This window comes from Olea europaea, chromosome 1 (assembly GCF_002742605.1).
Source record: "Olea europaea var. sylvestris chromosome 1, O_europaea_v1, whole genome shotgun sequence".
In the NCBI taxonomy this organism is placed as follows: domain Eukaryota; kingdom Viridiplantae; phylum Streptophyta; class Magnoliopsida; order Lamiales; family Oleaceae; genus Olea; species Olea europaea.
The window spans coordinates 18,199,066-18,221,918 of record NC_036237.1 but is presented as its reverse complement, the minus strand read 5'-3'; the positions used below and the strand labels follow the sequence as shown (position 1 = coordinate 18,221,918).

At 33.4% G+C, this 22,853-nt stretch overlaps 3 pseudogenes; 1 reads left to right on the top strand and 2 right to left on the bottom strand.

Moving 5' to 3' along the window:
• The window catches only part of LOC111396127, a 49,793-nt pseudogene extending 45,711 nt beyond the window's left edge, over positions 1-4,082 (top strand).
• A 1,353-nt stretch (positions 4,083-5,435) lies between these two features.
• Positions 5,436-6,144, bottom strand: LOC111396198 (annotated as a pseudogene).
• Positions 6,145-14,798: 8,654 nt separating this feature from the next.
• On the bottom strand, positions 14,799-16,882 carry LOC111396225 (annotated as a pseudogene).
• Positions 16,883-22,853: the final 5,971 nt, after the last annotated feature.

Below are 22,853 nucleotides of genomic sequence, written 5' to 3'. Positions count from 1 at the left end.
GAAGACAAGAACAAAAGACAAAGAAATGAAGAAAAATAATAAAGTGAATTATCATACATATCTTTCATGTAGAAAGATGAATAAGTCCATTTATTTAGTTCTACATTCCTTGGACTTATTCTATATACTCACTTAGATATATAGATACTTATTTCTATACTAAGAATTTGAAATTCAATTAATTAATAATAAGTACAATTCTTAATTATAATTATTATAAGATATTTATTTTTTATAAAAAATAAATAATAGCAGGTACAAATAGTAAATTGAGGGACCCATTTTATGACAGCTTTCAATTTTCCCTCTATTTTTGTGCCTTTAGTAGGCCTAGTATTTTCGGCAATTGCAATGGCTTCTTTATCTCTTCATGTTCAAAAAAACAAGATTGTTTAGATCTGATGGGACCCAATCTCATCCGTTTTTTTTTTCAAAACTTAGACTTGTAGCATAACACAGATATCTATTTCGAAAAATATGGTCTAACGTGTAATTTCCGCCGAACATAAAGGAAAAAGTTCTTATGCCTGCAGAAAAGGATCTATGGGTAAATGAATTCTAGCTAGTTTCAAATAGATCAGGATCGCTGGATGGCTAAAATGTAAAGTCGGTGGATCTATAGATATATTAATATGTATCGTGGGCTCATATGAAGGGTATGTTATTATTTTAGATGTAACCAATTGGATGAATTACTCCTAAAGGTTCACATCAAACTAGTGCTAGTTCACATCAAACTAGTGCTAGTTGATGAGAGTTACTTCGGAAACAAAAAAAAGTAAAGTCAAATTCATTTGGGGTATTCTCTCAATTCCAATAAAATGCAATCAGATCAAGTATGAGTTGGCGATCAGAAGATATATGATAGAACTTATAACGGGGTCTCGAAAACTAAGTAATTTATGCTGGGCCCTTATCTTTTTTTTAGGTTCATTAGGAATCTTATTGGTTGGAACTTCTAGTTATCTTGGTAGAAATTTGATATCTTTTTTTCCGTCTCAGCAAATCTTTTTTTTCCAGTCTTTCTACGGGATCGCGGGTCTCTTTACTTGTTCCTATTTGTGGTGCACAATTTTCTGGAATATAGGTAGTGGTTATGATCGATTCGATAGAAAGGAAGGGATAGTGTGCATTTTTTGTTGGGGATTTCCTGGAAAAAATCGTCGCATATTCCTCCGATTCCTTATAAAAGATATTCAGTCCATTAGAATAGAAGTTAAAGAACCCATTTATGCTCGTCGTGTCCTTTATATATTCATCAGAGGCCAGGGGGCCATTCCCTTGACCCATACTGATGAGAATTTGACTCCACGAGAAAATGAACAAAAAGCCTTCGAATTGGCCTATTCCTTGTGCTTACCAATTGAAGTCTTTTGAGAAATATAAATATGGGCTGAAGAATGAATGCTTTCTTAGTAGGAGGGCAAAATGCAAGAATCCTCTTTTTTCTATAAGATAACTTAACTGAAGTTTTGTCAGAATGTTAAGTCGAGCCAAAGCCAACATATATGGAACAACCATAAAAGAAAACTCTTTTTGTGGCGTATACAAATCCACGCAACTCAATTCAACAAGTATAACAAATTGAACTAATAGATTCAATTCATCTCATTTATCAAACGATTTCGAAAGAAAGAAATTTTTTTTCTTAAGTTCAATATTTGTTGGAATTGATACTTTAGATGCAGATAAATCATATCTTGTAAATTATTTCTTTTTTGTCAATCGACCTTTTTTTATCCTTTCTTTTCTATTCCTTAATAACCAACAATTGGTTTTCTTCATAATGATACTTGACAATTTTTGTCTTGTTTTTCTACTCATTTTTTTTTTTTATCATCACAATATCTTTCTCTCAAATATTCTATTCCTGGCTATGGGTAATTGGTAGATTTTTTTCGGAATATTGTATATTTTGATAGAAAAGGAATTGTTTCGTCTCAAAATCTCAATAATATTCATTCCTTAAAGCGCTTCTTTCGTTCATTCGGAGACACTTGTTTCTAATTTGACCAATTGAGATATCTGAAAACAATATTTTTTATTATTTCTTCATTCAAATTCAAAGTGGCGTCTTAGTCTATTTTTGTATTCTTTCTAGATTCAAAAAAATTACAAATAAAATAGATTCATAGGTTTAATATCTTGTATAGAACTCATTGGTGAAAGAAATATTCATTAGATCACATAGAGCCAACGAATGAGGTGGGTTGATTAACAATTCACAGATGGCAAAAAATAAAGCATTCACTCATGTATTTTGCATCTATAGTATTTTTGCCCTGGTGGATTTCTCTCTCATTTACGAAAAGTATGGAATCTTGGGTTACTAATTGGTGGAATACTGGGCAATCTGATTTTTTTTTTTTTTTAATGATATTCAAGAAAAGAGTATTCTAGAAAAGTTCATAAAATTAGAGGAAATCCTCTTCTTGGACGAAATGATCAAGGAATACTCGGAGACACATTTACAAAAGCTTGGAATAGGAATCCACAAAGAAACGATCCAATTAATCAAGATACACAATGCGGATCGTATCCATACAATTTTGCACTTCTCGACAAATATAATATGTTTTGTTCTTCTAAGTGGTTATTCTGTTTTTGGTAATGAAGAACTTGTTATTCTTAACTCTTGGGCTCAAGAATTCCTATATAACTTAAGCGACACAGTAAAAGCATTTTCAATTCTTTTATTAATGGATTTATGTATAGGATTCTATTCACCCCACGGTTGGGAACTAATGATTGGCTCTGTCTACAAAGATTTTGGAAATGTTCATAATGATCAAATTATATCTGGCCTTGTTTCCACTTTTTCAGTCATTCTCGATACTATTTAAAATATTGGATTTTTCGTTATTTAAATCCTGTATCTCCGTTATTTGTAGTTATTTATCATTCAACGAATGATAGATAAATGATCTACCGATATTTATCTAACCCAATTAGAATGTTTGTTACTTTGTAGTTCTACATAAGCATTAAAAATCGTACTTACTCTTTAGATTTCTAACCATCCGAGGAATTTATCCTTTATTATTCCAGTAAATACTAGAATCGTGGATAGGGAACTATACTAGCAACCTACTCAATTTATTATAGAAATTTTTGGATTAATTATTAGACCATGCAAACTAGAAATACTTTTTCTTGGATAAAGGAACAGATTACTCGATATATTTCCATATCGCTCATGATATATCATAACTCGGACATCCATTTCAAGTGCATATCCTATTTTTGCACAACAGGGTTATGAAAATCCATGAGAAGTGACTGAGCGTATTGTATGTGCCAATTGCCATTTAGCTAATAAGCCCATGGATATTGAGGTTCCACAAGCGGTACTTCCTGGTACTATATTTGAAGCAGTTGTTCGAATTCTTTATGATAAGCAACTGAAACAAGTTCTTGCTAATGGTAAGAAAGGAGGTTTGAATGTAGGGACTGTTCTTATTTTACCAGAGGGGTTTCAATTAGCCCTTACCGATCGTATTTATCCCGAGATGAAAGAAAAGATAGGCAATTTGTCTTTTTAGAACATCGCCCCAATAAAAAAAAATATTCTTGAGACAGGGCCTATGCTTGGTTAGAAATATAGTGAAATCATTTTTCCTATTCTTTCCCCCGACCCTACTACTAAGAAAGATGTGCACTTCTTAAAATATCCTATATATGTAGGCGGGAAGAGGGGAAGGGGTCAGATTAATCTCGACGGAAGCAAGAGTAACAATGCAATTTATAATGCTATAGTAGTGGGTATAGTAAGCAAAATCATACGAAAAGAAAAGGGGGATATGAAATATTCATAACAGATACATCGGATGGACATCAAGTGGTTGATATTATCGCTTCAAGACCAGAACTTATTATTTCAGAGGGTGAATCCATCCAATTTGATCAACCATTAACGAGTAATCCTAATGTGGGCAGATTTGGTCAAGGAGATGCCGAAATAGTACTTCAAGATCCATTACGTGTCCAAGGCATTTTGTTCTTCTTGGCTTTTGGCACAAATCTTTTTGGTTCTTAAAAAGACACAGTATGAGAAGGTTCAATTGGTCGAAATGAATTTCTAGACTTGCGGATTTATCGGCATCCAGTTTGTAAAAAAACCAAATTCTTGTTGTCGATTATGATTTTGTATGGTAAAAAAAAATGAAATTATGAAAAACCATTTTCTTGTTTATACTCTTTTTTCTACGGAATTCCTTGTATGGCATTCCGAGTCATAATAGGTAGATTTATTTTGAAGAAGACTATTTATTTGACTTTACCCCCTCTTTCTTTGTTTTTTTTAGTCAAATTGAAGTGGTGTATGTTACTATTGCCAAATTTCAATGTCATAAAATTGGACTAGATATTGGGAGCAAATAATTCTAGGAGGGATTATTCGTCTTCCTAGTCTTCGACACAAGAAAGGGGTGTAGAAAATTCCTTTTCTTGTGTCGAAAGAGTAAAGATTTTTTATTTTGATTTTTCGAGATGTATCAGAACTTTTTTGATTTATTTCGTATAATAATATAAAATAATATAATAAGTAGTGGACAAACAAAAAAAAACACAAAAAGAGGGAATTTTATTAATTAAATACAATGAACTTCTAAAAAATTTTAATTTGGCTGAGATACTCAAATAAATAGAGTAATAGAAAGTATTTGTATAATATCTAGATCTAGTCGACCAAAATATATATCATCCAAGAAGTTGAGTGATTCCCCCTTTCTTAAGTTGGAAAGTACCCATAGATACTGTCAAGTAACAGGTGTTTTGAATCAGCTCCCGTTTGGCCCTTATTAAATTTCATTATATTACATTCCATTTTTCTCTTTCCTATTGTCAACCATACACTCTTTCATAAAATAATATTACACATAAATCTAAAAAAATTTCTTCTTTTTCAACCACTTATTTTTAAAAAAATAAAATTCCACCCATTTTCATTTTTCGAAAATGGGGGCCAAACAAGGGCTCAATCAATGAAGTTCATTTTTCAAAAGCATTATCAGAAAAGGTTTTTTGAAACATCAAAAAAAGAAATCTACTTTGTCATTTAGACCAAAAAAAGACTCTGATTCTTAAGAACCCAATGGGCCTTTTCCCTTAAATCAGACAAACAAAGAAGGGAATCCCATTGAGTCTTACGCTTTCATGTCTACAACTCAATTCATCCGATTACTACAGGGTTGAACCCAATCCGGAATATGAACCATAAAAGAAAATACCTATTAAACCAATCACAAGAATACTAGTTACATTACCTATTATCCAAAGAGGAATCCTTCCAGTAGTATCGGCCATTTACTCTACTTCCCTCCAATTTCATCAAGTGGTCATGCTACAGACATAGACAGTCATGGATAATTATGAGATGAGATCCTTCCGAATGGGCTAAGAGTGCCTATAATTCTTATTTATTTTCTTTCGTTTTCCTAATTGAAGAAATAATTGAAAAATAAAACAGCAAGTACAAAAATGAGCAATAACCCCAGTAGAGACTAGTATGATTCAATTCAAGATTTTGTTCATTCGGGTTTGATTGTGTCATAGCTCTATAATTCGGATTAGGTTTATCGTTGGATGAACTGCATTGCTGATATTGACCCCAAAAAAAGACGGTAGGTAAAGCTAGGTCGTGAACGGTTAACCATCGTACTGCAAAAATTGGATAGGTTGATCTATAGTCATTAGATTAGGGCCTCCTAAAACGATCTACTAGATTCATCGAGTTGTTCCAAAGGATCAAAACGACTAGTTATTAATGGAATTCCCTATCGGCTCTCTGTAAAATATTTGTTTGGCCAAGGGCTTCCAAATACATCGTAAGCTAAATCGGTACTGACGAATAACCAACCCGTAATGAATAGGGAAGGTATAGTAATGCTCTGAATGACCCATTATAGAATACTTGTAATAATATTAGCAAAAGAACGTTCTCCCGTGCTTCCAGACATGCTCAGCTCCACTTATTATTGTACAGTCAAAGGAGATCGATTTCGTAAAAGATGAGATCAGTAAAAGGCAATCACTAAAATTGCATCCTTGTAGGATCGTCAATATTGCACCGAGGGTGTCTTTAGAGTATACCGAATCAGTATAACTATCACTCTTCTGACACAGCAAGGTAATATGAATTAGTATTGAATCGAAAGGAAGTGCTAAATAATTTATTTCTTCCTTTCCTTTACCTGTTGATCTAAAATGATGCTCTATATTAATAGAAAATTATTACAATGAAAGAGATTATCATATTCCCACAATTTAAGTAGATGCGCAAGATCTAGAAATTTCCTTTTCGTAGTTGTAGTAGCAGTTTTTTTTTTTTTTTGTTGGAATCCTTTTTTTGATCGGTTAATCCTCCAGTAACAAATAAGAGTAGTAGAGTGTATTCAATGAAAGAAAGCGAAGAAAGAATAAAATTATTGGAATCCATAGTTGTGATGCATTGTTGCATTGGATCAAGATACAAATCTTGATCTAGCTACAAGGATGAGGCTTTATTTAAAAATATGGAAAGCCAAATTGTAAAAACTAAAAACGATAATAGAAATTTCTAGTTTTAGAATCTAATTGGACAAAAAAAAAAAATTCTAGTGATACATGTGATACCTTTTTTCTTCACATTCATTCAAGATATCATGGGAATGAGTCTATTACTGAATTTAGACCCCGTTTGATCCCCATTAAGCCCCCGTTTGATCCCCATTAAATTTAATTACATTACATTCTATTTTTCTATCTCCTATTTTCAACCACATAATCTTTCATAAAATAATATTACACGTAAATCAAAAAATTTTCCTTCTTTTTCAACCACTCATTTTTCTAAAAAATATTATTCCCCTCATTTTCATTTTCAGGTAATGGGGGTCAAATGGGGGCTAAATTCAATTACATTATATTCCATTTTTCTCTCTCCTATTTTCAACCACACAATCTTCCATAAAATAATATTACACATAAATCGAAAACTTTTCCTTCTTTTTCAACCACTCATTTTTCTAAAAAATACTATTCTCCCCATTTTTATTTTCAGGTAATGGGGGTCAAACAGGGGCTTAATGAATTAAATTTAATTAAGGTCAAAAAAAGATTTATAAGGTGGTTCATTCTATAGAAAATGAATTCAATACAATTCAAAAATCGAAGAAATGATCAAAACAAAATGATTTTTGAATTGTATTCCAAAAAAATTTTATTCACAAATAAAAATTCAAAAAGAGTTTCATTTTTTGAGTGAAGTTACACAATCCAATTCATATTATTAGTTTATGCTCAATGAATTGGTTCATAGGAATCGCAAGAGGGATAAATGTTACAAATGATGAATCAATTTCGTTTTATATGCGCCTATACTTTATCTTTGTTCGTGCCATATATAATGATAGATGAACAAAAAACTTTCAATTGAACTTATTCTTTCAATTGGTATTTTTGCGTATCCTCCTATTTTACAAAAATGGGAATTTAGGTAAATGCTTTCTAAACATATGTATAAAAATAACATTTTTGATTTAGCTCTTTCGTGCTTACTATAACTAGTTATTTCGGATTGTTACTAGCGGCTTTAACTATAATTTCAGCTCTATTTATTGGTCTGATCAAGATACGACTTATTTGAAATTTCTATTTGAAAGATATAATTCCTAAAAGAAATCTTTCTATGAGATTCGCTGTATTCTATAGTTATTGCGTCAATTCTTGGTCATTGAGATTCACGTCAATTCAGATTAATATTTAGGTATAGATATTACCTCTTTTTTTTCTCCTTTTCAAAAAATTCAAATGATTGAAGTTAGGTCTAATTCCTATTACTTTGGCTGGATTATTCGTAATTGCATATTTACAATACAGACGTGGTGATTAGTTGGACCTTTGATTAATTAACATTTCTAATTCGATCTACGAAGAAAAAATCATACTCTATAGGATTTGAGCCTACGACATTGGGTTTTGAGACCCACGTTCTACGAAACTGAACTAAGAGCGCTTTCTTATTAGAATAAGATAAGACTGTAAAGAAAATGATTATTCTTGTAACCCTAATCCATTTTCATTTTGTCTGCATATGCTATATAGTTTCAAAAAAATGAAAGATTTTGCCCAATTTGAATGGATCTCAGTTGATTCCTCGTTACCGCTCAAAGGACCAGTAGTAGGTAGGGGTGACAGGATTTGAACCCATGACGTTTTGTATCCAAAACAAACGCGCTACCAAGCTCTGTCACATCCCTTCAATTGTTCTACAGTGTCATTGTAGAGAATTCCTATCTTGTTTTCCACATCCTTAGTTGTTCCTTTGATATACACAATTTTTCTGCCCATTTCGTATTTTTGGTTTCATTTAACATATAATAATAAGAAAAGTAAAAAACTTATTATATATGTACGAAATAGAGAACCCATTGTAAAAAAAAATGAGTATTTTTCAAAAATACTCGCTTCGAGGGGATCTTTTTTCTATTTTAAGAAAAGGAAAATCTTATGGATCAATGTACATTTTAATTTGAATTAGGGATTCTGTGTACAACTATAAATGGTCCTTAACTACATATCTATCTGACCATATATGCTTTATCTTTATGTATTATAATAAATAAAAGGAGGGTTTTCAATGCGAGATCTAAAAACATATCTCTCCGTTGCACCAATACTAAGTACGCTATGGTTCGGGGGAGCAGGTCTATTGATAGAGATTAATCGTTTTTTCCCGGATGCGTTCACATTCCTCTTTTTTTCATTCTAGATATTGACATGGGAAGGAATGAAGAAGATTAGAGATACAATCAAATATCTGTGACCAATCCCCCATTTTTTTTTTCTCTTTTTTCCCTTTTTAGAATAAGGGAGGAAAGAGAAAGAATAAAAGTAGATCCAACATCTACGAGACTCAGGTTCAAGTTCGAATTAATGAATAATGAATATTAATAATAGAGGAATGGGGGGTAGAGTAGAAAATGCAGATCTAGGACAAGAATACAAGAACAAGATCTTCAACTGAAATATCGTACTTCAATTTTAAATATAGTTTAGAAATCCGTTGTCTTACTTATTATTTAATATGGCTTTGATTTATTATTACTTTATTGATTTTGTTCTTTTAGAATTGGATTTCAAGTTAGTAACTTCTATTTTTTCCTTCCTTTTCTTCGTTTCAAATCGAAAATAAAAGAATTGAGTGAATCAAAAATCTAGAGGAGGTTCATGGCTAAGGGGAAAGATGCGCGAGTAATGGTGATTTTGGAACGTACCAATTGTGTCTGAAATGGTGTTAGGAAGGTATCAAGGGGCATTTCCAGATATATTACTCAAAAGAACAGGCACAATACGCCTAATCGATTAGAATTGAGAAAATTCTGTTCCTATTTTTACAAACATATGATTCATGGGGAAATAAAGAAATAGATTGAACAAAGTATATAAGGTCTTTCAAACATATGATTCATGGGGAAATAAAGAAATAGATTGAACAGAGTATATCTTAGTCTTTCAAGGAAGGGTAAAAAATGACATCATATATAACATATTTACATAGAAAAAAATCCTATTTGGGGTTAAAATGAATTACAATTCAGAAAGAAAAATAGGATTTTGGGATAAGAAAACTAAACTAAACAAAAAAAAAACACAAAAAACCATGGATAAATCCAAGCGATCTTTTTGTAGGCGTTTGCCCCCGATTCAATCGGGGGGATCGAATTGATTATAGAAACATGAGTTTAATTAGTCAATTTATTAGTGAACAAGGAAAAATATTATCTAGACGAGTGAATAGATTGACCTTGAAACAACCACGATTTTGCTATAAAATAAGCTCGTATTTTATCTTTGTTACCTTTTCTCAATAATGAGAAACAATTTGAAAGAACCGAGTTGACAGCTAGAACTACTGGTCTTAGAACAAAAAATAAATAGGCTTATTCTTTGTTCACTTGAATTAGAATTCCAATCAGAACTCAAATACAGATTGTTGTTTTGTTCGACAAATCAGGGAATCCAGATTTTATTATCGTGTCGTAAGAAAAAAAGCGAATCGGAAAAGAAAAAATATTTTTATTAAATGTGTTCATTCATTTTGACTACTTTATAGCATATTTTCTTATAGTAATTTTGACTCTACCTTCCCGGAGTTCATTCTTTGGGAAACTTCGTTTAAATTATTCCGATGGATTCTTTCCAATCTACTTCTTTTATGATCTCGTTGGAAATCATATAAAGACAATTCCTATTTGATATAGCTATTTGTACAAGTATTTTACGATTAAGAAGCAACGGTCTCTTGTATAGATTATGTATTAATTTACTATAACTATAAGATATTCACGTTTTGCGAATTACTGCGTTTATCCTAGTGATCCACAAACGACAAAAATTTCTCTTTTGCTTATCCCGATCCCAATGAGTTGAAACCAAAGCTCTTATTTTCTGTTGAGTAATAGTTTGAATGAGCCCCTCGAAAGCTTGATGCAAATAAATGAATTTTTGTTCTACGTCTCCGAGCTTATATCCACGTTTAATTCTGGTCATTGAATAAATGAAACTTTGACGAATAACTAATTGATTTCCTTTCTTTCAGTTATTCTTTTTCCCCTTTTTAATGACCAAACGGATTTTGCCAATGTATAAAAAAAATTCCAATGCTTTGGCTACTATAACCATCCCGACCATGATTTTTTTTCTGTTTTTAGGTATTTCACTGCAAAATACGAAAGAAATAAGAAATTTTATTCTTCTAAGTGTGAAAAATATAGTAAAAAGAAATATAACTTAAATGGATAAAGAAATAGTGTGTTCCGTCGTTTCTATGGTTACTTCTTAAACAGTAAGGTCTTCTCTATACACTGGAGCCTTTACTTCATTTAATCCAGTAATAGGTCTTTCACAATGAGATCCACCTATACAGTAACGGTATTTAATTAGGAAAGTAAGCTGGGTAGCTGACCCTCTTAGTCCGTTCTTGACAGAGTGGGAGCTTCATTTTTATGTTTTTGAAATTGAAATAAGATTTCCTTCGCTTAATAAAAATCATTTGCTACTAATGGAGAATTCCTTCTCATCTTAAATTCAGATGATTGGATTTGCACGAATGGAAACCATAAACTTCATACACAATAGAGGGATTGATTTGCTTATTTTTAGATAGTAAATGGGGTTCTTTCTTCCATTATATCCGAATTGCTTTTTCTCCGCCAATTCTTTCGAGTCGAGCCTCTCGGTCTGTCATTATACCTCGAGAAGTAGAAAGAATTACAATCTCCATCCCACCTAAAATTCTAGGAATTTGTTGAGAGTTAGAATAGATTTGTAGACTGGGTCGACTGATCAGTTTTAAATTAAAAAAATTTTAAAAATTTCTATGCCGCAGATTTAAAACCATAAAAGATTTGTTTTTTCTCTCGATGTTTTCTAACGTTTTCAATAAAACCTTTTCCGAAAAGTATTTTCACAATAGGTTTGGTAATATTAGTAGATGCAATGTGAACCACTCTTTTTCTATCCATATCAGCATTTTGTATAGAGGTTATTATCTCAGCAATAGTGTCCCTACCCATGGTGAACTAGAATTATGGGTGCCCCAAAATTGGATATAATCAACATTTTTTTTTTTACTTAATTTGTTTAATGAATATGAATTATTAAGATATATGCGTGAGACACAATCTACTAATTAATTTAGTTCTTAATCTATTTCTTTCAAATACCCACTATAAACATATCAGTGATCTAATTTTATAATACCTCGGGAGCTAATGAAACTATTTTAGTAAAAATTAATTGTCTTAATTCCCGAGGGATTGCACCAAAAATTCTAGTTCCTTTTGGATTTCCTTCTTGATCAACCACAACTGCAGCATTGTCATCATATCATATTATCATGCCGCTGTCACGTTAAGTTCTTTACAGGTACAAACAATTACAGCTCTGATTAATTCTGATTTTTCTAGGGGCATATTTGGTACTGCTTCTTTGATCACAGCAACGATAACATCACCAATATGAGCATATCGACGATTGCTAGCTCCTATGATTCGAATACACATCAATTCTAGAGCCCCACTATTATTTGCTACATTTAAATGGGTCTGAGGTTGAATCATATCAATTTTTAGTCTATTCTTCCAATGCAAAGGATGAAGAAAAAATAGGAATCTTTTTTGTCCAAAAAAAGAAACTTTCATCCCCATTCATTTCTGTTGGTTCTACATTTTTATACTGGAATAATGAATTGAGTTCGTATAGCCATTTTGGATGCTGATATTGAAATAGCCCTTCTAGCTATGTTTTCAGTTACTCCACCCATTTCGTATAGTATTTGACCTGGTTTAACAACAGCTACCAATATTCAGGGGATCCCTTTCCCGAACGCATATGTGTTTCAATGGGTCTTACTGTAACCGGTTTGTCTGGAAATATACGGACCCATATTTTTCCACCACGGCGTGCATTTTCGTGTCATAGCTCGTCGACCTGCTTCGATCTGTCTAGATGTGATCCAAGCAAGTTCAAGTGCCTGAAGAGCATATTTACCGAAACAAATATGATTACCTCGATAAGATATTCCCTTCATCCTTCATATATGTTGTTTACGGAATTTAGTTCTTTTGGAGTTATAGTTGATGGTTGTTTCACAATTCCATCTCTACTACAGAACCGAACGTGAGAGTTTCTTCTCATCGAGCTCCTCACGAATAAAAGGATTAAACCCATTTAATTGAAATGATTAACATTTTTGTAAAAATTAGTTTTTTTTTTTTTTAATAACGTTCTACAAAATCTTTATTTTATTTTGTCCGTTTTGGGTTTAGAAACTAAAAATAAAAAAATAAAATTCATGGGCAAATATTTACTCTTTCCATCTCTATTTCATTTGTAGGGCTCATTCGTGACTTCTCCCAATAGATGAATTAATCTCCAGTTCATTTCACCATCCCTACTAGTGAATCATTAAGATTCATTTTTTCAATAAAATCTTTTGCATGTATAGGTTCCATCGCTTCGTACTTAATGATTAGGTCCGAATTCTACAATGGAGCTCATAATCCAAGTTATTCCTAAGTAAATCTTCTTAATCTTTATTGGTTCCAAGCTCTTTATTTTTTTTTCTTGATTCATTTAATATTTAATTATGTATGAATCAATTAGTATTGATGCTTTATTACACTGTCTTTTATGAAATGACTCGTAGACCTTACATATTGGAATTCTATATCATTGATATTCTTTTTCTCTCTTTCTCTCATCTTACCATTTATCCACACCTTTACATCTTTCATTTTGTTTTACAACTTCTATTTAAAGTTTATGCCCAAAAAAAAAAATTTCAGTTGCTATAAAGATATGACTGATTTATCATATCTTGACTAGTTCTTTATATCTAGATAATACAAAGTGATGAGTTGGTTATTAGTTCATAATATGGGACTGGTCCTTTTGTAATCCTAACCCTAAAAAACCAATGAGTCACACACTAAGCATAGCAATTATATCAAATGGTCAATTTAATTTTTATTCAACCCTATAGAATTAAGAATTAGAATTGCTCATTTTGATTCACCAGAAAAAGAATGAACGAGTTTCCAATTTTTTTTTCTATCAATGGATAGAAGGGAAAGACAAGTAAAGGTTTCTTATTCATAAACTATAAATATCCAAATTTTGATACCCAAGACCCCCATAGATAGTTCGAATTGTATAGGAACAATAATCAATTTTAGCTTGAATGGTTTGTAGGGGGAACCCTATCTTCTCTGATCTATTCGACACGTGCAATTTCTTTTCCGTCGATACATCCTGCAATTTGTACTTGAATTCCTTTTGTATCTGCTTGTTTAGTTAATTCAATAGGTTTTTTCATTGCTTTTCGAAATGAAACTCTATTCTAAAATTTTTCGGCTATAAATTCTGCAAGAATATTAGGGTTTCCATAAGGTTTTGCAATTCTTGTGATAGCAACGTTAAGTTTTTGATTCACATAATTAAATTCTTTTTCTAGATTAATTTGTAATTCTTGGATTCCTCGTGGTCTACTTTCTATTAATAACTTTGGGAATTCCATAAAGATTATGACCTGGATCAAATCAATTCCTTTTTTAATTACGCAGGAGAATATTCTCATATTCTTTTGTATATAATTTTTGATAAAATCTCTTATTTTTTGATCTTCTTGTAAACCCTTAGAATAATTTTTTGGTTGTGCAAACCAAAGGAAATGATGAACTTGGGTTGTACCAAGTCTGAAACCAAGTGGATTTATTTTTTGTCCCATACTCCCCCAATACTATAAATATCATGATACTCCATAGTCGTATACTTATTTTGCCATCTAGGTTTTTTTAACGAATATATCCATCCATATTCATCATGTAAAGATATATCTTTCACTCCAATAGTTATATGACAGGTAGGTCTTTTTATCGGATAACTACTTCCTCGAGCTCAAGGTTTGAATTTCTTCACGATAGTACCCTCATTAACTTCGGCCTTACATTAACTAAATTTGCTTCGTTGGAACCCATATTGTAACTAGCATTTGCTGTTGTAGAGTATACCAACTTAAAAATGGGATAACATGTTCTATAGGGCATGAGTTCTAGTATCATAAGTGTTTCCTCATAGGAGCATCCACGAATTTGATCAATTACTTTTCTTGCTTTGTCAGCCAATAGAGATATATATGTCGACCTAAAGCATATACTTCTATTTTTTTCTTCTTTCGCATAGAGTTTACCTCCTATTAATGAATCATAAGTATCTATCTATAGTATCTATCTATAATATATTAAAAAAAAAAAAGATTAACGCCGAGATCTATTATCGCTTTTTGCATGTCCTCGAAAATTTAAAGTACCTACAAATTCTCCCAATTTGTGTCCTACCATACGATCTGTTATATAAATAGGCAACTGTTCCTTACCATTATGAATATCAATTGTATGGCCAATCATTGTCTGTATAATGGTAGATGCCCAGGACCAAGTTACTATTATTTCCTTTTCTACTTTTTTATTAAGCTTATCAATTTTTCTTAGGGAAAATTGCAGCCAAAGTACTAAACCTTTCGTTTATTAGCAGACTTTGCCCAAACCTTTGATTTGTGCCACCGTGAGTACCAAACCTTTAAAAAATATGCAGCTCAAGTCCAAAATGACGATTTCCATCTGTTTCACCCTAGAAATTAAAAATCTGATTATTTTTCCCAAATACAGCAAGGACAATTTGGACATATCTCATTTTCCCTATTAAATTAAAAATTAAAAAAGCAAAAAGAAAAACCATAACCCCCCCACCCCATCTCCTTCTTCCCCAACCCTCTCACCTCAAAGCACTAAGCATCACCACCACCTAAAACCACCTCCGGCAACACCACCTTCTTTTATTCATGTCGTAGAACACTTTGTGCCAATTCCCTGTGCACAGAGGCGTGCTTATTATGGCAATAGAACTTTTCCTCATATATTTAACTATTATCTATACTATGCAAGTGCAATTTTATGAACTTTGCAAGAAATGTTAAATGTCTTGAATGTGAAGGACCTGGGCCAACAAGACAACTGACTGGTGGGGAATGGGACTGCCCTCAGTAAGCATTACCTTGTATTTTCTTTATGCTTGAAAACGGAGTCTCGTGTTATTATTTTTTGGGGGTATGGCAGATTTTTACTTTCACCTTTATTCCAGATGTGACTTCTTTAACTATGGGAGAAATATAGTTTGCTTAAGATGTGACTGCAGATGACCTAGTGTGGCATTGTCCAACACTGGTGACACCAGATTGGGATCCGGACGGAATTGGGAATTCATAGCAGCAAAGACCCCTCTCGCCTTGCCGTCAACCTTAGGCGATGGCGCAGGAAGTGGGTCAAGAGATGATCTTGAGGACTATTATTCCAACCCCAGCAGCAGCGCAGGGAAGAAAAGGCTCCGGTACGAGACCATGGTGCTTTGGGGTGAGGGGGTTGGGGAAGAAGGAGAGGGGTGGGGGGTTATGGTTTTTCTTTTTGCCTTTTTAATTCTTAATTTAATAGGAAAAATGTGATATGTCCAAATTGCCCTTGCTGTATTTGGGAAAAATAATCAGATTTTTAATTTCTAGGGGTCAACTTACGGATTTTGGGGTCAAACAGATGGAAACTGTCATTTTGGACTTGAGCTGCATATTTTTTAAAGGTTTGGTACTCATGGTGGCACAAATCAAAGGTTTGCGCAAAGTCTACTAATAAACGAAAGGTTTGGTACTTCGGTTGCAATTTTCCCTTTTTCTTAATAAACGATTGACTACAAAAGGATTTTTTTTAGTGAACGTGCCACAACTTCCTCCTATTTTTTTATTTTTATTTTGCTTTTGTTTTTGTAAAGACAAAGAAAGAAATTCTATTTTCTCACCTATTTACTACGGCGACGAAGAATCAAATTATCACAATATTTATTCATTTTTCTACTTCTGCTTCCAAGTGCAGGATAACCCCAAGGGATTGTGGGTTTTTTCTACCAACTGGGGCTCTCCCTTTACCACCCCCATGGAAATGGTCTACAGGGTTCATAGTCCTCTTACTATAGGACGCTTACCTAGCCAACGCTTAGATCCGGCTCAACTTTTCTGGTTCGCCCCAACATTTCTCACTTGTCCGACTATTGCTGAGCAGTTTTTTGGTTATCAAACGAACCTCCCCAGAAGGTAATTTTAATGTGGCCGATTTTCCCTCTTTTGCAATCAGTTTCGCTACAGCACCCGCTGCTCTAACTAATTGTCCTCCCTTTCCAAGTGTAATTTCTATGTTATGTATGGTCGTGCCTAAGGGCATATTGTTGGAGTAGATTATTCTTTTTGATCAATCAAAACCCCTTCCCAAACTGTACAAGCTTCTTCCAAAGCATACGACTTTCTAGAATAACCGGGTGGAAGCGTAATGATCATACATTTGTAATGCATTGTATGTCCCATAATAGGTCCCATTCTTCGAGCCTTTCCCGAAAGTCGATGACTATTCATAGCTATTACCTTGACACAAAGAAGAGTTTGACTCAATGCTTTATTTCTATCCTAGTTGATCCTGATTTGACATTAGAAGTATATTGATTTTTCCCCAATAACCAAATACTTTTTCCGTAAATACTGCATATTTGATTCCATCCATAAATCTATTTTTTCCCCTATGAGTTCCGGTCTCAATAAGAATGCTAGTTCTTACTGTTCATATATTATGATATGAATATACCACACCAATTCATTATGTATAGATGATGAGATCTCATTGATACAAAGCCAATTCCAATAGACTTATTGGAGGGTCCCGTTGGTGTGCATCTAGTAGGAAGTGAACCTATGAATTCGCCAATTATGAGTTGGGCGCTTTAACCATTCAGCCATGGATGCTTAGCGGGGATCCTTGTACATGGTGAACCAAATTCCAATTGAAATGAAATCTTTAGGATAAATCAATAAAATTTAAGAGGAATCAATGAAACATCAATTGAAATCCTGGATTTTCGAATTGAGAGAGATCAAGAATTCTCACTATTTCTTAGATTCATGGACCCAATTCAATTTAGTGGGATCTTTCATTCACATTTTTTTTCCACCAAGAATGTTTTCTAAAACTCTTTGACCCCCGAATTTGGAGTATCCTACTTTCATGCAATTCAGAGGAGTCAACAAGCGATCGATATTTCACGACCAAGGGTGTAATACTCTTTGTAGTAGCGATCCTTATATACCGTATTAACAATAAAAAAATGGTCGAAAGAAAAAATCTCTATTTGAGATGGCTTCTTCCTATACGTATGAATTCTATTGGACCCAGAATCTAACTGGGGTTCGCGATGATGGAAGAACTAGATCGAAAAAAAGAGGGATTCTAGTTGTAAGATATCTAATGAAACTGTCGCTGGAATTGAGATCTTATTCAAAGAGAAAGATATCAAATATCCAGTTTCTTTTTGTATATTATATGGATGATCCGATCCGCAAGGACCATGATTAGGAGTTGTTTGATCGTCTTTATCTGAGGAAGAGGTGAAATAGAATCAACTTGAATTCAAGACTGCTATTCGAAATCTTAGTGAAACACTAGATTTCTTATCTCATTCTACTTTTCGTGAAAAAATACCAATTGAAGTGGAGGTTTCTTCAAACAACAAGGGGCTGGGTCAACTATTCAATCAAATGATATTGAGCATGTTTCCCATCTCTTCTCGAGAAACAAGTGGGCTATCTCTTTGCAAAATTGTGCTCAATTTCATATGTGGCAATTCCACCAAGATCTCTTCCTTAGTTGGGGGAAGAATCCGCACGAATCAGATTTTTGAGGAACGTATCGAGAGAGAATTTAATTTGGTTAGACAATGTGTGGTTGGTAGACAAGGATCGATTTTGTAGAAAGGTACGGAATGCATCGTCAAATATTCAATATGATTCCACAAGATCTAGTTTCTTTTAAGTAATGGATTCTAGCCAACTGAAAGGATCTTTTGATCAATCCAGAGATCATTTGGATTCCATGAGTAATGAGGATTAGGAATATCACACATCGATCAATCAAAGAGAAATTCAACAACTAAAAGAAACGTCGATTCTTTGGGATCCTTCCTTTCTTCAAACGGAAGGAACAGAGATAGAATCAGACCGATTTTTGAAATGCCTTTCTGGATATTCCTTAATTTCCCGACTATTCACGAAACGTGAATCATCTGCTTCCGAAAGAAATCAAAGAATTTCTTGGGAATCGTACAAGATTCGTTCGTTCTTTTTTCTCTGATAGATGGCTAGAACTTCATCTGGGTTTGAATAGTACATAGAGGTCCACTAGAGATTAGAAATTGTTGAAGAAACAACAAGATCTTTCTTTTGTCCCTTCCAGGCGATTGGAAAATAAAGAAATGGTTAATATATTCAAGAAAATTATGTATTTACAAAATACTGTCTCAATTCATCCAATTTCGTCAAATCCGGAGTGTGATAGGGTTTGAAGGATGAACCGGATATGGACAGTTCCAATAAGATTTCATTCTTGAACAAAAATTCATTTTTTGATTTATTTCATCTATTCCATGACCGGAACAGGCGAGTATAGACATTACGCCACGATTTTGAATCAGAAGAGAGATTTCAAGAAATGGTTGATCTATTCACTCTATCAATAATCGAGCCAGATCTGGTGTATCATAAGGGATTTACCTTTTCTATTGATTCCTACGGATTGGATCAAAATCAATTCTTGAATGACGCCAGGGATGAATCAAAAAAGAAATCTTTATTGGTTCTACCTCCTGTTTTTATATGAAGAGAATGAATCTTTTTCTCGAAGGATCAGGAAAAAATGGGTCCGGATCTCCTGCAAGAATGATTTGGAAGATCCAAAATAAAAAATAGGGGTTTTTGCTAGTAACAACATAATAGAGGTGGCCAATCAATATAGATTGATCCAAAATCTGATTTAAATCCAATATAGTACCTATGGGTAGATAAGAAATGTATTGCATCGATTCTTTTTAATGAATCGATCCGATCGCAACTTCGAATATGGCATTCAAAGGGATCAAATAGGAAAGGATACTCTGAATCATAGAACTATAATGAAATAAACGATCAACAAATATTTATCAAATTTGAAAAAGAGTCAGTTTGATCCTCTTATCTTGATTTCTCGAGCCGAGAAATCCATGAATCGGGATCCTGATGCATATAGATACAAATGGTCCAATGGGAGCAAGAATTTCCAAGAACATTCGGAACATTTCATTTCTGAGCAGAAGAGCCGTTGGCAAGTAGTGTTCGATCAATTATGTACTAATCAATATTCGATTGATTGGTCTGAGGTTATCGACAAAAAAGATTTTTCTAAGCCACGTCGTTTCTTTTTGTCCAAGTCACTTCTTTTTTTGTCCAAGTTGCTTTTCTTTTTATCTAACTCGCTTCCTTTTTTCTGTGTGAGTTTCAGGAATATCCCCATTCATAGGTCCGAGATCTACATCTATGAATTGAAAGGTCCGAATGATCCTGTAATCAGTTGTTAGAATGTCTTCAAATTGTTCGTTTGAAAAAATGGAAACCTTTCTTATTGGATTATCATGATACTTCTCGTAAATCAAAATTCTTCATCAATGGAGGATAAATAACATTCTGTTTGTTCAATAAGATCCCAAAGTGGATGATTGACTCATTCCATACTAGAAATAATCGCAGGAAATCCTTTGATAACAGGAATTCCTATTTCTAAATGATATTCCACAAACAAGACAATTGGCTGAATCCCGTGAAACCATTTCATAGAAGTTCATTGATATCTTCTCTTTATACAGCAAATCAACTTCGATTCTTTAATAATCCACATCACTTCTTCTGCTTCTATTATAACACAAGATTCCCCTTTTCTATGGAAAATGCCTGTATCTATAATCATGATTTTACGTATGGACAATTCCTCAATATCTTGTTCATTCGCAACGAAATATTTTCTTTGTGTGTCGGTAAAAAAAAATGCTTTTGGGGGGAGAGATGCTATTTCACCAATCGAGTCACAGGTATCTAACATATTCATACCTAACTATTTTCCACAAAGTGGTGACAAAACATATAACTTGTACAAATCTTTCTATTTTCCAAGTCGATACGATCTATTCATTCGTAGAACTATTTACTCAATTGCAGACATTTCTGGAACACCTCTAACAAAGGGACAAATAGTCAATTTTGAAAGAACTTATTGTCAACCTCTTTCAGATATGAATCTATCTGATTTAGAAGGGAAGAACTTGCATTAGTATCTCATTTTCAATTCAAACACGAGTTTGATTCACACTCCATGTTCTGAGAAATATTTACCATCTAAAAAGAGGTAAAAATGGAGTCTTTCCCTAAAGAAATGCATTGAGAAATGGCAAATGTATAGAAGAGATAGTGCTTTTTCAACTCTCTCAAAATGGAATCTATTCCAAACATATATGCCATGGTTCCTTACTTCTACAGAGTACAAATATCTAAATTTGATATTTTTTGATATTTTTTCAGACGTATTGCCAATACTAAATAACAGTAAAAAATTTGTATCCATTTTTCATGATAATATTTATGGATCAGGTATATCACGGCGAATTCTTTAGAAAAAATTGTGTCTTCCACAATGGAATCTTATAAGTGAGATTTCGAGTAAGTGGTTACATAGTCTTCTTCTGTCCGAAGAAGTGATTCATCGAAATAATTAGTCACCATTGATATCAACACATCTTCTCTTTGTTTCCCGAGCCTCTAGTGGGTTACGGTTAGAGTTCAAAAAGGTCAAATCTTTGATAATTCCATCATCTATGATTGCGTTGCGAAAACTTCTAGACAGGTGTCCTACATCTGAATTGAATTCTTTCTGATTAAAGAATCTCTTTCTAGTTGCTCTAAAATAATTAGGAGATTCTCTAGAAGAAATACGAGGTTCTGCTTCTAGCGACAATATGCTTGGTCCTGTTTATGGGGTCAAATCAATACATTCTAAGAAGAAATATTTGAATATCAATCTCATCGATCTCATACCAAATCCCATCAATCGAATCATTATTTTGAGAAATACGAGACATATAAGTCATACAAGTAAATAAGTCATTCACTGATAAGAAAACGAAAAAACGTGAACGGGGATTGGATTGATGATAAAATAGAATCCTGGGTCGCGAACAGCGATTCGATTGATGATGAAGAAAGAATTCTTGGTTCAGTTCTCCACCTTAACGACAGAAAAAGGATTGATCAAATTCTATTGAGTCTGACTCATTGTGACCATTTATCAAAGAACGACTCTGGTTATCAAATGATTGAACAATCGGGAGCAATTTACTTACGATACGTAGTTGACATTCATAAAAGGTATCTATTGAATTATGAGTTCAATACATCCTGTTTAGCAGAAAGACGGGTATTCCTTGCTCATTATCAGACAATCACTTATTCACAAACTCCGTGTGGGACTAATACTTTTCATTTCCCATCTCATGGAAAAACCTTTTCCCTCCGCTTAGCCTTATCCCCCTCTAGGGGGATTTTAGTGATCGGTTCTATAGGAACTAGACGATCCTATTTGGTCAAATACCTAGCAACAAACTCCTATGTTCCTTTCATTACGGTATTTCTGAACAAGTTCCTGGATAACAAGCCTAAAGGTTTTCTTATTGATGATAGTGACGATATTGATGATGGTGACAATATTGATGTTAGTGATGATATTGATGCTAGTAACGATATTGATCGTGACCTTGATATGGAGCTGGAACTGCTAACTATGATGAATGCACTAACTATGGATATGATGTCAGAAATAGACCGATTTTATATCACCCTTCAATTCGAATTAGCAAAAACAATGTCTCCTTGCATAATATGGATTCCAAACATTCATGATCTGGATGTGAATGAGTCGAATTACTTATCCCGTGGTCTATTAGTGTACTATCTCTTTGAAAGATGGTCCACTAGAAATATTCTTGTTATTGCTTCGACTCATATTCCCCAAAAAGTGGATCCCGCTCTAATAGCTCCGAATAAATTCAATGCGTGCATTAAGATACGAAGGTTTCTTATTCCACAACAGCAAAAGCACTTTTTCACTCTTTCATATACTAGGGGATTTCACTTGGAAAAGAAAATGTTCCATACTAATGGATTTGGGTCCATAACCATGGGTTCCAATGCGCGAGATCTTGTAGCACTTACCAATGAGGCCCTATCGAATAGTATTACATAGAAGATCGGTTCAGGATCGACAAACTTGGGATTTGCGATCCCATTTAAGATCGGTTCAGGATCATGGGATCCTTTTCTATCAGATAGAAAGGACTGTAGCACAACATGTACTTCTAAGTAATTGCCC